Source organism: Puma concolor, chromosome E3 (assembly GCF_028749965.1).
Source record: "Puma concolor isolate L17-30 chromosome E3, mPumCon1.1.hap2, whole genome shotgun sequence".
Lineage (NCBI taxonomy): Eukaryota > Metazoa > Chordata > Mammalia > Carnivora > Felidae > Puma > Puma concolor.
In genome coordinates this window covers 12286012-12300325 of record NC_141682.1, presented here as the reverse complement: position 1 = coordinate 12300325, position 14314 = coordinate 12286012, and the positions used below count along the sequence as shown (strand labels likewise).

Below are 14314 nucleotides of genomic sequence, written 5' to 3'. Positions count from 1 at the left end.
GCGTGCTCTTTTTAAAGACCGCCCCAATCTCACGCAGGTACGTCAGACCACACAGCCCACTGGTGGCTGCAGCCGCCCCGGCCTCCGCCCCTGGACTTTCCGGACATAGGGTCCTATAAAAGGCTGCCACAAAGGAAAGAGAAAAGCAGCTCATGAGCGCCTGCGCTCAGCCTCACGACAGGTTTTCTTTAGCTCTCGATGACGTTTGGGCCAGCAGACCCCGAGGACTCCCAGAAGAGGCACGCCATTCCTGCACTCAGGGGTCAGATCCAGAACTAAGGCTTGGGCTAGGGACGAGGAAGGGCCGTGGGGAGAGCGGCGGAGGTGTTCTAGAGCGCTGCACCCGTCCGACCCCCTCCCGGCGTGGTTCTCTGCCCTACCCCAACCTCCTGACAGGGCTCCCAGAGAAGGAACCCGGGCACCTCCAGGTCTGGCAGCCTGCGGGCTTTGTCGCTGGCGCATGTCCCCTCCGAGCCTCCGTTTCCCCTTTCCGGGGAGCGCGGGGAGGAACCGCGTCTGGATCAGCGTGGGCGCGCCCGCGCCTGTAGATTTCTCCCTCGCTCAAGTGCGCTGCACCCAGCGATGCATTTTCTCTGCGCGGTTTCCCTTCAGAGCCGCGTCTAGTCTTTGGGCTCGAATGCTACCAAACGGTATTTTCTCGACGAGAAAGCTGGCTCACGAAAAGGAATTCATTTCTAGATGCTCTGGCATCAGAATCAGCCGGGCAAGATCAGACCCGAATACCTGCGCTGCCTCTCTACCTACGCGGTGAGCATCTGGGGCGGAGCGGCCACTCCATAATCATCGCTGCGCTGTTTGAGCATATGCTCAGTGTCCGGGCCCATGAGTGTAGACGGCTCCACGCACGCGGGCCTAGCTGCCATGAGCAATATTTCGGCAGTGCTAGCCGCTGAGGGCATTTTCATATGCTAATAGGAATTAATAATTCATGCTCCATAATCTGCCCGCTGTTTTTTGTTTTGTTTTGTTTTGTTTTTTTCCATCCTCGCGTCTCACCGGGGGGCCCAAAGCGGACCAGACACGATGCCTCCTGGAGGGAGGGCCAGGCTGTCTGCAGAGCGAGCTCCTTGGAGGGCGAGGTGGGCCTGGGTCTCTTCTGCTGAAGGTAGGGAAGTGACTGAGGAGGGGGGATTAGAGGAGAGGCCAGTCTTTGCTTTAGGGACCCCTTCGTGCTCCGCGCTGGCAGCCGGGGAGCCGCAGGGAGCGGCCTCCGCCTGCCCTGGGAATGTTCTCTGCTCCCGAGCATTGCTACATTTTCTGACTCTTGGCAGCGATCGCTTTAAATCAGGCGCCCTGTGTGGGACTTTCTGGACTTTGTGGAGCCCCAGTAAACCGTCCTTGGAAAGCAGGCCTAGCAGGCCACGAGGGCTTTTCCTATTTAGGCTAAGGTCTGTGTCACCCTCAAGCTTGGAGGAATTTTCCAAGCCGGTAATTTGTACTTTGCCAGGGGACAAGAGTGATGAGTGGTATTATTTTAGGCTTTTTCTAAATTGGAGCCCCGCTTCTGGGTCCTAGATGTTCTCAATTTCGTATTTCCTTCAACTCCGAGATCTGGCAGGTTGTGTTGTGTTCTTTCAAAGGGCAGTAGGGTTTTTCAGAGAAGTATTTCTGGCTCCTTTCCTCGGTGTGCTAAATGATCACTTTTGGTTCTGCAATTGAATTCAACGGATATTTATCGCGTGCTTATTAGATGCCAGGCTCAGAGCTAAGTGCTGCAGAGGGTGTAAAGATTGATGACCCCTGTGTTTATTCATGCGCTTGTCGGGTCATTCATACACCGTTTTTGAGGACCTGCTACTGATCAGTTACTGGCAGGTGCACAGCTGGAGCTTTATGTCAGTTAAGACTGGTTACTGGTTCCAGTAACAACAAACCTAACAAAAGTGTGTTGAATAAACAAGGGCTTTTTTTTTTTCCTTATATATCAAGAAGCCCGGAGTCAGATACTTACGGTATTAGCTAATAGGCTGTATGATGTTTGGGCTGATACGTCTGCTATCACTAAGCCTCTTCCTCACGCTCTCAAGGTGGCTGCTGCACTTCCAGCCATCACTTCTCCGTCAAGGCAGGAAGAAGGAAAGGCCAAGCGTGCTGTTGGGATCTTTTCCTCAAGAAAGCATAAACTTCCCCACGTCACTTGCTCTCAGCCAAATTCCCTTTATGTCTCATTGGCCAAGACATAAAGGGCCTGGTCGGGCCCGAAGGTACAAGGGGACCCGGACAGGGGACAGAGCTGCCGTGATCGGCTTTGTCCTGATACGTTGTGGAGCGCCCTCTTGGGCTTCTGTTCGTAAGGAAGAAAGATTGGATGCACAATAGTATTTGCAAAAGTCCTAAATGAAAGAGTCAGGGTACTTGCCTTCAGGAACTTGTCGTCTAGAGGCCGAGGCGGAGGGAGGGGGGTGGGGGGGCACTGGTGGAGGGAAACACCACAGTCGCAAAGCACCTCACGTGCAGGGGTTCATTTGGTTCTTAATATAAACCTGTGATGTGGGCAGGACAGAAATCATTAGTCTCACTTTATAGATATCCCTGTCTATGACATAAAGACACCAAGGATGCTTTTGGGGGCCCCAGGGTAAGGTACCGTATTTCAGGGAACAAACTGTAGGTCTGCTGACTCTTATTGGTGCTCCCATCATATCCTTTTTCTTAATTGTTTATTTCTTTATCTTGGGGGGGGGCGGAGAGAAAGAGGGTGTAAGCAGGGGAGGGGCAGAGAGAGAGAGAGGGAAACAGAGAATCCCAAGCAGGCTCCTCGCTGACCGTGGTGCAGATCCCGACGCGGGGGTCGATCCCAGGAACCGTGGGATCGTGACCTGAGCCGAAGTCGGACGCTCAGCCGACTGAGCCACCCAGGCGCCCCGAAAGTCAAATATTTTTAAAGGGAACACAAACTAGACGGCCATAGGCCAGTTTTAATCGCTTTTTCTTTATGCTCACACTCCTTTGGATGTCCTGCACGAATCCCACGGTGCTGGCTCTCCTACCGGGATGAAATGCCACGTTCCCGACCTCCCGTACTGTGTACCTTTCAGAAATGAAAGGTCTCAAGTTAACTTGCCCAAGAAAGCCAGCCGGATGGGGAAGCATAGTCCCCAGATGCCTGGCTGGGGCTAAACATGTCGCAGTTTACCCTAGAAGTGTCGCTATCTCCGTATAACAGATAAGGACCTTCCAGCCCAGGAAAGGTAAGCAACTTGGCCCAGGGTCACACAGCTAATATGAGCGGGACAGAGTCGCAATTTCAACTCAGGCTCGCCTGATTCGGAACATTTGCTCTTAAGCCCTGGACAAAATACAAATCTCGGCTGCGGTCCTCACTAGGGCTTTCCAGCGGCCCTTTTTGTGACGGTGGGCATATTATACGCCTGTGCTGTCTCGTTCGGTAACCACCAGCCACTTAAAATGCAGCTGGGGCAGCGGAGGAAATGGATTTTTAATTTCATTACGTTTTGATTAATTTAAATAGCCACGTGAGGCCAGTGGCTACTCTGTTGGACAGCAAGGCTCTAGAACATTTGCAAAACCGAGGCCAGATGAAATGACTGATGTCCCCCCCTTGGCAGACCTGAGGGGCTCCTGGCTCGCAGCACAAAGGACTAAGTACTTAGGAATGAAAAGTGCACGGAAACGGTTGACCCCAAATTCGCTACTTGGAAATAAATGTCTAAATTTCAGGCTTGCGGCTCGTTGGCGTTGGTCAGGCAATCAAAAAACTGCTGTCGGTGTTTTAGGCAGGATGGCACTCAACTCAGGAAATTCATCCGGAACCCCACCCCCCCCCCCCACCCCCAGCCTCACCGCTAGAGTTGCCGATGAATTTGATATTGATAACGCCGACTCCGCCTTTTGTAAATGTGAGAATCGCGAGCAGACACGCTTTTGGGGGGGACGGGGGGACGGTTAACGACAAGATCATCTGGTGTGGGGTTATCGATTCTCCTCCGCGGCACATTGTAGGCAAGCGGTCACTGTTCATGTTCAATTCACGATTATTTAAGAGTCTAAGAATAGAGGAAGCAGAGGGTGGCAGAGAGCACTGAGAAGAGACGTTTTTGAGAAACAAAGGGGTCTCATTGCTGTCGTGTGAGCGGATAAGTACGGAGAATTGGGGGGCAGTCAGGCCAACGGGTCCTACCAAACTGGGGGGGGGGGGGGGGCGGGGCCAGGGCGGAGCTGAAGATACTGACATGCCAGGACCCTGGGGCGGGAGCCTGCGGTCACTTCCCTGGAAGCCTTCCAGGTTAGGCCAACCTTATTCCCTACGCTTCGGAAGTTAAAGCACCTAGGGGCACCTGGGTGGCTCCGTGGGTTGGGCGTCCGGCTTCGACTCAGATCATGATCTCATGGTTCGTGAGTTCGAGCCCCGCATCGGGCTCTGTGCTGACAGCTCTGGAGCCTGGAGCCCGCTTCCGATTCTGTGCCCCTCTCTCCCTGCCCTTCCCCCCCCTCCCCCCCCCACACTCTGTGTCTCTCTCGCAAAAATAAATAAACATTAAAATCAAAAACAAAACAAGCTGCCTAGACCCTCTTCTGCCTCAGCCGTTCTAGCTCCTTTCTCATGTATGAATTCCCTGTAGACCCTGGGTTGACTTGCCCTGGAAACCTAAGGCTGGCATTGCTGAGGGAGAATGGATAGGTTCTCTGCAGTCTTCCAGCCAGGAGGCAAGACATTAATCTGATGGAATCAGGGCGCCACCCTTATGACCTCATTCAACTTTAATTACTTCCTCAAAAGCCCCGTTTCCAAAAAAAAAACAGCCTCACTGATGGCTTCAGCATATGAATGTTGGAGGATCACAAACATTCAGTCCTTAACAATAGGCTTCTCCTTCCTTCTAGGAAGGCAAGAGCTCAAAGCTTTATTCTCTATGTTTGCCATGAAAGATTGTAAGAGTCTCATAAAGGGACAGACCAGACGGCATACAGGCGGTGTTCGTGTCTATCCATGAAAATAGTCTTCCCCGCCACTCTATGAGCACAGGTACTTCAAGCGCGGAGGTGGTCCTAAATGTTTATTACTAAATGAATATGTGGCATTCAGCCCATAATATTGTTGGGATTGTCAAGGCACAAATGAGTGGTAAATAAACTCGGATTTTTTGGTGATACAACCCCAGAGCCTGGACAGAATTGACAGTCAATTGAGGAGTGTTTCGTATCACGCGCCTTATCAAGGTTTAGCCAGGGGAGACCTTCTCCATACCCACCTGCACTTTGCACATTTGAAAAGGGGGCAATCGTTTTCTGACTAAACGAGGAAGGATGTGCAAGGCAGAGTAGTTGTCTCCAATTCATGTTGATTTTATATCGTATCTGTGATTGAGAACGTGGGTCCCTTGTCATTAACTGTGAGCATCCGATTAAAATGTAAAATACACAAATTGTTCTTTCCTAACATCAAAACCTGACTTCTTTGATCCCCACCCCATTATTAAAGACTAATAAGGGAATATGGATTCATTGAGAAGGATTCAGCTGTCCGAAGCAGCAGTGAGGTCATTGTGGGAAACTTTGTATTGAACCACCATTCCATCATTTGCTATTTTCACGACTCTGGCCAAGGAATTTAATTTCTATGAGACTCGTTTCGTAAAAGCTACTGCCCCGCTGGGTTGTGGTAAGGATCGAATCAGATCACTTTTCTACAGTACTTAGCATCATGTCTTCATAAGCAACGTGTAAATGTGTGCCTTATCTGAATATGTAATAACACAAATCATTTGAACATGCTTTTCAAAACCTGACCGTCAACGTGGAGCAAATGGAAATGATAACAGAGGAATTCGCATCTCAGACGCTCAGTGGGAACGTTTGTCCCCAACTGTCTTCTTTCCAAACAAATCAGTTAGTGTCAGTCCAAGCGATATGGTCAGATATGGGTTTGCTGTTGTGATTTTAGGCAGAGACACGGAAACCACTCCAGATATTGTCAGGAAGGGATTGAATGCAGGGAATTGGGTGCTGAAGAGTAAAAACGCAGTCCTTCCTCCTGCGTGTCCTTTATTTTCATGTCACTGCCACACCTACGACCCTTCTGACCCCAGATGTGCGGAGCTGTCCTCTACCGGGCAATTGTCTGAAACACCAGCTGGGTGTCCTTTGATTTCCCTCGACTCTGACACCAACTACCTGAAGGTAGCGTCGGATTCCTCGTGTTAAGGGCTCCGTCCTCCAAGACCAGCCTCCCCTTCAGAAGTCAATTTCATGTCCCGGTTGTTACCTGTCCCGACTGATGGGCTCTAGGTCACAGGTTCCCGGGACCCCCTCCTCAGATTCGATTCATTTGCTAGAGTGGCTCATGGAACTCATGAGAAGTTACTTATGTTTACCCGTTCATTAAAGGAAATGAGAAAGGATACAGATGAACAGCCGAATGAGGAGTTGCATAGGGCAGGCTCTGGGAGCGTCCCAAGCACAGGAAGGTCTGTCCCTACTGGCGTGGATGTGGTCGTTGACCTAGAAGCTCTCTGAACCCAGCACTATTGGGATTTTCACAGAGGCACGATCGATTATTAATTCCATTTCCAGCTCTTCTCCCCTCCCTGGAGAATGGAAGGTGGGGCTGAAAATTCCAAGCTTGGACCCCTGGCTTGGTCTTTCCGGGGACCAGTCCCCATCCCAGAGCTCACCCAGAGCCACCACGTTAGAATGAAAGATGCCCCTCGCGTTCTTATCACTTAGGACTTGACCAAGGTTTCAGGAGCTCTGTGTCAGGGATGAAATCAAATATATATTTTATTATAAATCACGATATCACAGGTGCTCCAGAGAACTTGCGGCGAAGCGGGAGCTACGCACATCAGAGGGAATCATCAGTGGTGCCCATCAGCAGGATATCGGGCCGTTGGAGGAATTGTAAGCAACTGTCACCCAAGGCAGGTGATTCACAGGAAAATGGAACCACAGGAAATTGGCAAGCTTCATAAAACGTCACACAGCCTTCTGCTGAAACCCACACACCTGCCCACCTACGTCCAAGGATTATAACTGTCCCTGCTTCTCTCCCACCTTCCACATCCGATGCGAGTTCCTGCCTCTGGTGGAATCGAAATAATAATCCGGTGGACGAGGAAGCCTGCAAAATATCGTTCTCGGGCTCCTTACAGCCAACGTACAGAGGAAAGCTTAGAAGCGGGAAGGTGCCAGCGGTCCCACTGGTCCTCGCCGACCGTGGATTCTGTATTTGCAAATTCACCCACTCACTCTCTAAAATGTATTTGTAACCCCCAGGGCAGTATTCAAAGTACATTCACGGTCACTTGCTGGTGTGTGCAGAGAAGCAAAAACGTTGGTTCCCCCAATGTACAGCTCAGGCTGTGTATTCACCCAGTGTCCCAGCTCCGGCTGAACAAGGGGACACTCCGCCTCCTTGTTTCAGACCTCAGGCCATTTTTCGGGGTCTGTTGAGTGCCATTTTTTTTTCATCGCGTTTTTGGTTTGTTTTTTTGGTGGTGGTGGTGGTGGTGGTAATTTTGTTACTTAAAATGGTTCCCGAGCACAGTGTCAGGGAGCCGTCTAGAAGAAGGTTGTGATGTGTTAGACAGCCTTGGTGAAGGCAGGAGTTATAGCACTGTCCAGTGGTAGTGAATAAACAATATAGACCAACCGAGGTGTCTTTAAACAGAAACACGCATAAAACAAACTTATGCATTGATCAGTTGCTAGACCTGTATCCAGAGGTTCACCGAAACCTAGCTGTGTGTATTCTAATATTTTTTAACATTTGTTTATTTTTGAAAGACAGAGACCGAGCATGAGCAAGCGAGGGGCAGAGGGAGAGGGAGACACAGAATCCGAAGCAGGCTCCCGGCTCCCGGCTCCGAGCTGTCAGCCCAGAGCCCGACCCGGGGCTCGAACTCACGAACCGTGAGATCATGACCTGAGCCGAAGTCGGACGCTTAACCGACTGAGCCACCCAGGCGCCCCAAACTCTGTATGTATTTTTTGTAGAAGCAGCGATCTAGGATTGGCTAATTCAGTGTTTACTGCCACTTAATGGCATGTAACTCCTTTGAATGGGGAGAATTAACTGTAACATTTAGTACAGGATCAGAGACGCTGCAAATGCATCTGTGATACGTTTCTTAGCTTCTGGTCCTGGTCCCTGAGTGGTGGGGACAAGAGGCTCATGCTTTGATATCTCGGGATCTCTGTGTGAGGATATCCAGTAAAGAAGAGATGTGGTTCAGCACGCTCTGACATACTCAAGGTCACCCCCAAGGTCACAAGCAGGAGCCGGCTTTAAAATCTGGACTCTAGGAATTCCGGGTTTTCCGGAATTGGTTTTTCCAAGTCCGTGCATCTTCCTTTGTAGATTTGGTGTGTGCTTGCGTGCGTGTGTGTGTGTGTGTGTGTGTGTGTGTGTGAGAGAGAGAGAGAGAGAATGATTTATAAGATAAGTAACTTCTGTTCTGAACCTCGAATGTTCTTCAAACTTTATAAGGAGGAACATACAAGAATTCATGCTTTTACCTTGGTGAGGGAGGGGAGATTTCGGGTTTAGCCCACTGTCCTCAGGCAGTTTTCTCTTGTTTTACATATAAAACAACTGAAACCCACAAAGTTTAAGAGGTTAGCCTGAGGCCACCATGAGGTCAGAAAACCTGCTTCCTACTTGACTCTCTTCTTGCTTTTTTGCTTGGTTGCATTCAGATGCAATCCGATTGCTTATAGAATGAGGAATTTGAACTAGCTGATCTCTGAAGTCCCTTGCAAATCTAAAATCCCATGACTTTCGCGCCTGGGTGGCTCCGACTTCAGGCGTGGTCTCCAGGTTTGTGAGTTCGAGCCCCGCATCAGGTTCTGTGCTGAGAGCTCAGAGCCTGGAGCCCGCTTCACGGTCTGTGTTTCCATCCCTCTCTGCCTCTCCGCCGCTCTCACGCCCTCTCTCTCTCAAACATAAATAAGACATTAAAATAAACAAATAAAATTCCACGCCTGTGACTCTCATTCACTGAAGGCTTAAGACCGTTCAGCACTATGCTGGAGGCTGGAGGTAAGCTGGTGAGAAAAGATATAAGAGAACACACTGAATATTCCACAGAGAGGTTATATGTGTGCAAACAGATCACAGAGACGTAAAAATGTGTATAATGGTACATGGTACCCTTCGTGCCTTTGATCAAATGACACCTCCTTCGGGAAGCCAGCCTTGATTAGGTGTGTAAGAGTATCACACTGTGGCTTTAATTTTCATTTCCCCGATGACTGGTATGTTGAACATATTTTCACATGCTTACTTGCCAGCCTTACATATTCTTTGAAGTGTCTGTTCAGAACTTTTGCCAATTTCTTGTTTGTTTTCTTTTAATTGAATGTCAAGAGTTCTCTCCATATTCTGGATGCACGCACTTTATCGTGTCTGTGTTTGGCAAATATTTCCTCCCGGTCTGTGCCTTTTCTTAACAGCACCTTTTGACGAGCAGGACTTTTTAATTTTGATCAAAGCCAATGTATTTAATTTGTTCTTTTATAGGTGGTGCTTTTGGTATCATCCCCGAGAAGTCTTTTGGTAACCCAAGCTCATTGCAGTGAATTTCTCTGATGTTTTCGTCGAGATCTTACACAGTTTTAGGTCTGGCGTTTAGTTGCACGATCCCCTTTGAGTTGTTTTTCTATACATTGAAAAGGATGGATAGACATCTGTGCGTGTGTGTGTGTGTGTGTGTGTGTGTGTGATTATGAACTTGTTCCATCATCGTCTGTTGAAAAGACTGTCATTTTCCCACTGGATTGCTTGGCACCCTGTTGAAAACCACTTTTCCATATAAATGTGGGTCAGTTACTGGATTCTCGTGTACCATTGATCTAGTTGCCCGTTCTGACACAAATACCGTACTATCTCGATTACCGTAGCTTTCAAAGAAGTCTCGAAATCAAGTAATGCTTTCTAGTTTTTTTTCATCGTGGTTCTGCCGTTCTAGGCGCTTTGCTTTAACATATGAATTTCAGAATCTGTCAGTTTCTACACATGGCTCACGGAGGTTTCAATTGGGATCGTATTGAACGCACATAGATCAGTTTGGGAACGGGCGTCTTAACCGTATGGAGTCTTTTGACCCACGAACACAGCAGTTCCTCCATGTATTTAATTCTGTGATGCTTCTCAGTGTTTTGTACTCTTGGTGTATGGGTCTGTTCTTTTGTCATATGTTCTCTGAGGACTTAGCATGTTTTTCATGCTTGGTAAAAGGTATTTTAATTTCAAGTTACCATTGTTCAATTACGGCACATAATATTACGATGATTTTTGTAAATTGAGCTTGTATCCTGCCACCATGTGATCTCACTTATTACGTTTTTGGAGATTTTATCCTCTTTTCTACATCATTCATCGTAGGGGAGGGAAAGGTTTTCCTCTACCTCCTTAGGTTCTGTACGTGGGGGCAGTGAATTAAACTGATAAAAGAAAGATTAATAGGGGGGAAAAATGAATACAAATTTAATTACGTTGTTAATTCTGCATGCAAGGAGGATACACAGAAGAGCAGTAAAAACCCAAAGAGGCACTTGGACTCAAAAGCTTATGTGCCGTTTTAACAAAATGTGATAAGAAGTAGGTGGACAAAGCAAAGGGGAGTGTGGGCTTCCAGGGGCAGTAAATTGTGGGAAGGCAAACCTGTGGGGAAACTAAAGGAAGAGAAAGGTTACTTTAGTAAGGCTTGTTTGTACAGACTCATCGCAATGCCCATTTTGTGTCTTCTTCATGGCCATACACGTCTCCTGGAGAGGGGATTTCTAGCAGCTTCCTTTCTCAGAAGTTTTTGGTTTTAGTCAGACAAGGGAAGCTTCAGGAAGGCTCCTTTATGCATCTGTCGGTTCTAAGTTGCCTTCAGCTCAAAATAACCTGCATGCCAAAGTGACATACTTTTGGGTCGCCTACTCTGATCTCCTTTACTGTCACGTCATCTGTAATAAGGGCAATTTTACTTCATTCTTTGCAATATGAATGTCTTCTCTCTCTCTCTCTCCTTTTTTCCTTCCTTCCTTCCTTCCTTCCTTCCTTCCTTCCTTCCTTCCTTCCTCACTTCCTTCCTTCCTTTCTTCTTCCTTCCTTCCTTCCTTCCTTTTTCTTTCTTTCTTTCTTTCTTTCTTTCTTTCTTTCTTTCTTTCTTCTCCCCCCAACACCCCCCCCGTCTCTTGCCAATCTCTTTCTTGTCCTGTCCCTAATCCCAGGGGGGAGATATTTAGCTTTTCACCATTCAGAATGATGATAGCTACAGGTTTTGCTTAAATGTCCTTACCAAGTTAAGGAAATTTCCCTCTATTCTTAAGCTGTTGAGAGTTTTTATCCACGGTGGATGTTGGGTTTTGTTAAACGCTTTCTCTGCATCTGTTGGGATGTTTGTGTGGTTTCTCGTGTGGAGTTTGTTACTATGGTAAATACATCGATTGATTTGCTAGTGTTAGAGCCCAGGAAAGACTTCCCTCAAAAGTCTGTGTGTGTTACCAAGACAGGGAATCATCTCTTCCCTCCGTTTCCCGAGGAGGGAGGAGGAGTGTGAATCAGAGCAAGTGTGGGTGGTCTGAAAGGTGAAAAACAGGCCCACTTCACCCATCAGTCCTGAGACTGCACTGAGACAATTCAAAGAAGTTGACTGATGGAGTTTGACTGGAGGGTACAAAGATCTCCGAGGAGAGCTTCGTGGCTTTTGGAGAAGAGACAGGAGAAGCCTCCGAGCGATGGACAGAGGTGGGGCTCTGGGCACTTTAGTGACACTTTTCGCAGGCCATTGCCATTTCACTTATCGATGGAAGGGAAAATACAGCTGAAAAGTGAGAACTTCCCTACTGCTACAAGGGTTCCACCGGCCCTTAGCACATGACACATCACCTCCTTTTAGCTCTTTGCTCCAACTGCTACCTGAGTGATTAGCTTAAATATCCAAATATGGCCATGTCTCTAACCGGACTATAATATGTCTGTCCCATTAGCATGACTTACAAGGCCCTTTACATTCTCCCCCCGACCCCTGCCCCCCCATCCCCGACTTCTTCCACTGCCCTCCAGGCACACTCAATGCAGCAGAAGGGCCAACATTTCTGACATTCAGGAAGCAACACACTTCCTCTCTCCCAGGCCCCATCCCCTTTGTCCGAAATGCCTTTCCTCAATTTTCAGTCTGTTTCTGCCTCTCTCCTTTTATGGGCTCAGGTTCAGAGTGATGTTAATCTCGGTTTTATTTTTGTTGTTTTTCTTTCAAAGTAAATAAATAAGGGCACGTATTTATTTTGACAGTGAAAGGGTGCGCGTTGGGGAGGGGGGGAGGGAGGGGGGAGAGAATCCCAAGCAGGCTCCGTGCTGTCAGCACACGGCTCACTTATCCCCGATCCCACGACCGTGAGATCGCGACCGGAGCCAAAGATCAAGAGTGGGACACAACCGACTGAGCCACCCTGGCGCCCCTTCATCTCAGTCTTAGTTCCTTGCACACTATCATCTGTCCACGGGGTTACCTCTGACCCCCAGAACCCAAATAATGCCGCAGTGGAGTTGTATGAGAATTTCCCTGGGAGACAGACGCTCAGAAGTACAAGTCCTTGCTGGAGAGCATTCGCGTATCTAATTTCACTAAATATTGAGAGACTGTTCTGCAGAACGATCTACATCCTCTGAGGTTCAGGAACACTTGGCATCATCCAGCTTTCTAGATTTCGCTGATAGGAATTAATTACCATGCTTTTGAACATATCATCATGTTCTTGGCTTTGACATTGTGATCTGTCAATTTCCCATTTGTATCCTTTGCCCCCCTTTGCTGCTGCCTTTTGCTTCCTTCTTCACGTAAGTGTCCCTTCTACAGTCCTCGTGTGGGACCCAGTTCAAACACCACTACGTCTCTGAAATCTTTCCAGACAGATTTGAAATGTCCCCCTTCTGGGTGTCTATGGCACTTTGCTTATATCACGTACAGATGGTCCCCAACTTAGGATGCACATTTCAACTTACGAGTTCTTGACTTTACCATGGCGTGAAAGCAATATGCAGTCAGTAGAAACTCGATTTCAGATCTTGAATTTGGGGCTTTGTAGGGGCTGGTGACAACGCAATACAACCCTCTCTCGTGATGCCGGGCCCTGAGCAAGCCACAGCTCCCCCCCCCCCCCCCCCCCCCGTCAGCTACACCATCATGAAGCTACATAACCAATACACTTAACAACCCTTCTGTACCCACACAACCATTCTGGTTTTTCGCGGCCAGTAAAGTTGTCACCACATTCCATGAGGCATTCAACACTGTAGTATAAAATGGGTTTTGTGGCAGATGGTGGTGCCCAAATGTAGGCCAATGGAAGCGCTCTGGGCACGTTTAAGAGTTGTTAGGCTAAGCGATTATGTTTGGTAGGTTAGATGTATTACATGCATTTGTGACTTACCATATTTTCAACCTACCATGGGTTTATTAGGATGTAACGGCGCCCTAAGTGGAGGAAGATCTCTCTCTCTCTATCGTAAGATGCTGTCAGCATTCACTTCCTGTTTTGTTTTCTCTACTAGAAAACGAAACAGACATAGATAATAACACTCTTCCTTTATCACCAGATGTAACACAGGGCTTGGCCCAAAGCTGGATCCCAGTCACGTTTGACGAAACGAAAGGGAGAATTGCACATATTTTCCATGGGCCACAAGATTAAAAGTAGTCCTAGGAGGGGCGCCTGGGTGGCCCAGTCGGTTGAACGTCCGACCTCGGCTCCGGTCACGATCTCACGGTCTGTGGGTTCGAGCCCCACATCGGGCTCCGTGCTGACAGCTCGGAGCCTGGAGCCTGCTTCGGATTCTGTGTCTCCCTCTCTCTCTCTGCCCCTCCCCTGCTCATGCTCACTCGCTCGCTCTCTCTCTCTCTGCCTCAAAAAGAAATAAACTTAAAAAATTTTTTTTTCAATAGTCATAGGATAAGTCAATCTATGAAATCGAAGAGAATGCAACATAGAAATACAGGTTCTCCAACAGCATGACACACGTTGGAAAGAGGGCAGTTCCCTTCGGAGGACAATCCCATGTCTAATTCTTAATACAAACATCCGTTTCTTTCAATCGACGTCTTAACAAGCTGGGCAAACTCGCTGCTCTAACAACCACATGCATTCACAGTGTTTTGTTGACACTGGGCCAAAAGGCATCACACTGAATTCAGATGATTGGAAGGACAGATGTGTTAACTCAGCCTCTCAAGACACTGCCAGGCACATTCACATCAATTTGCAAAGCTCCCGTCACAGTTAGAGGCGTCATCTTGAGGGGTCGCACTCGGAGCCCCGGAACTGTTCAAAACGAAACAAACAC

At 48.2% G+C, this 14314-nt stretch overlaps 1 long non-coding RNA gene across 2 annotated transcripts in view; it reads left to right on the top strand.

Annotated features, from left to right (window-relative positions):
• The first annotated feature begins 593 nt into the window (after positions 1 to 593).
• The window catches only part of LOC147572978 (uncharacterized), a 131356-nt gene continuing 117635 nt past the window's right edge, over positions 594 to 14314 (top strand). For both annotated transcript variants that reach the window (XR_015245354.1, XR_015245353.1), the window contains exon 1: positions 594 to 768. This is a non-coding gene — a long non-coding RNA (uncharacterized LOC147572978). The remainder of the gene's footprint in view (positions 769 to 14314) is intronic.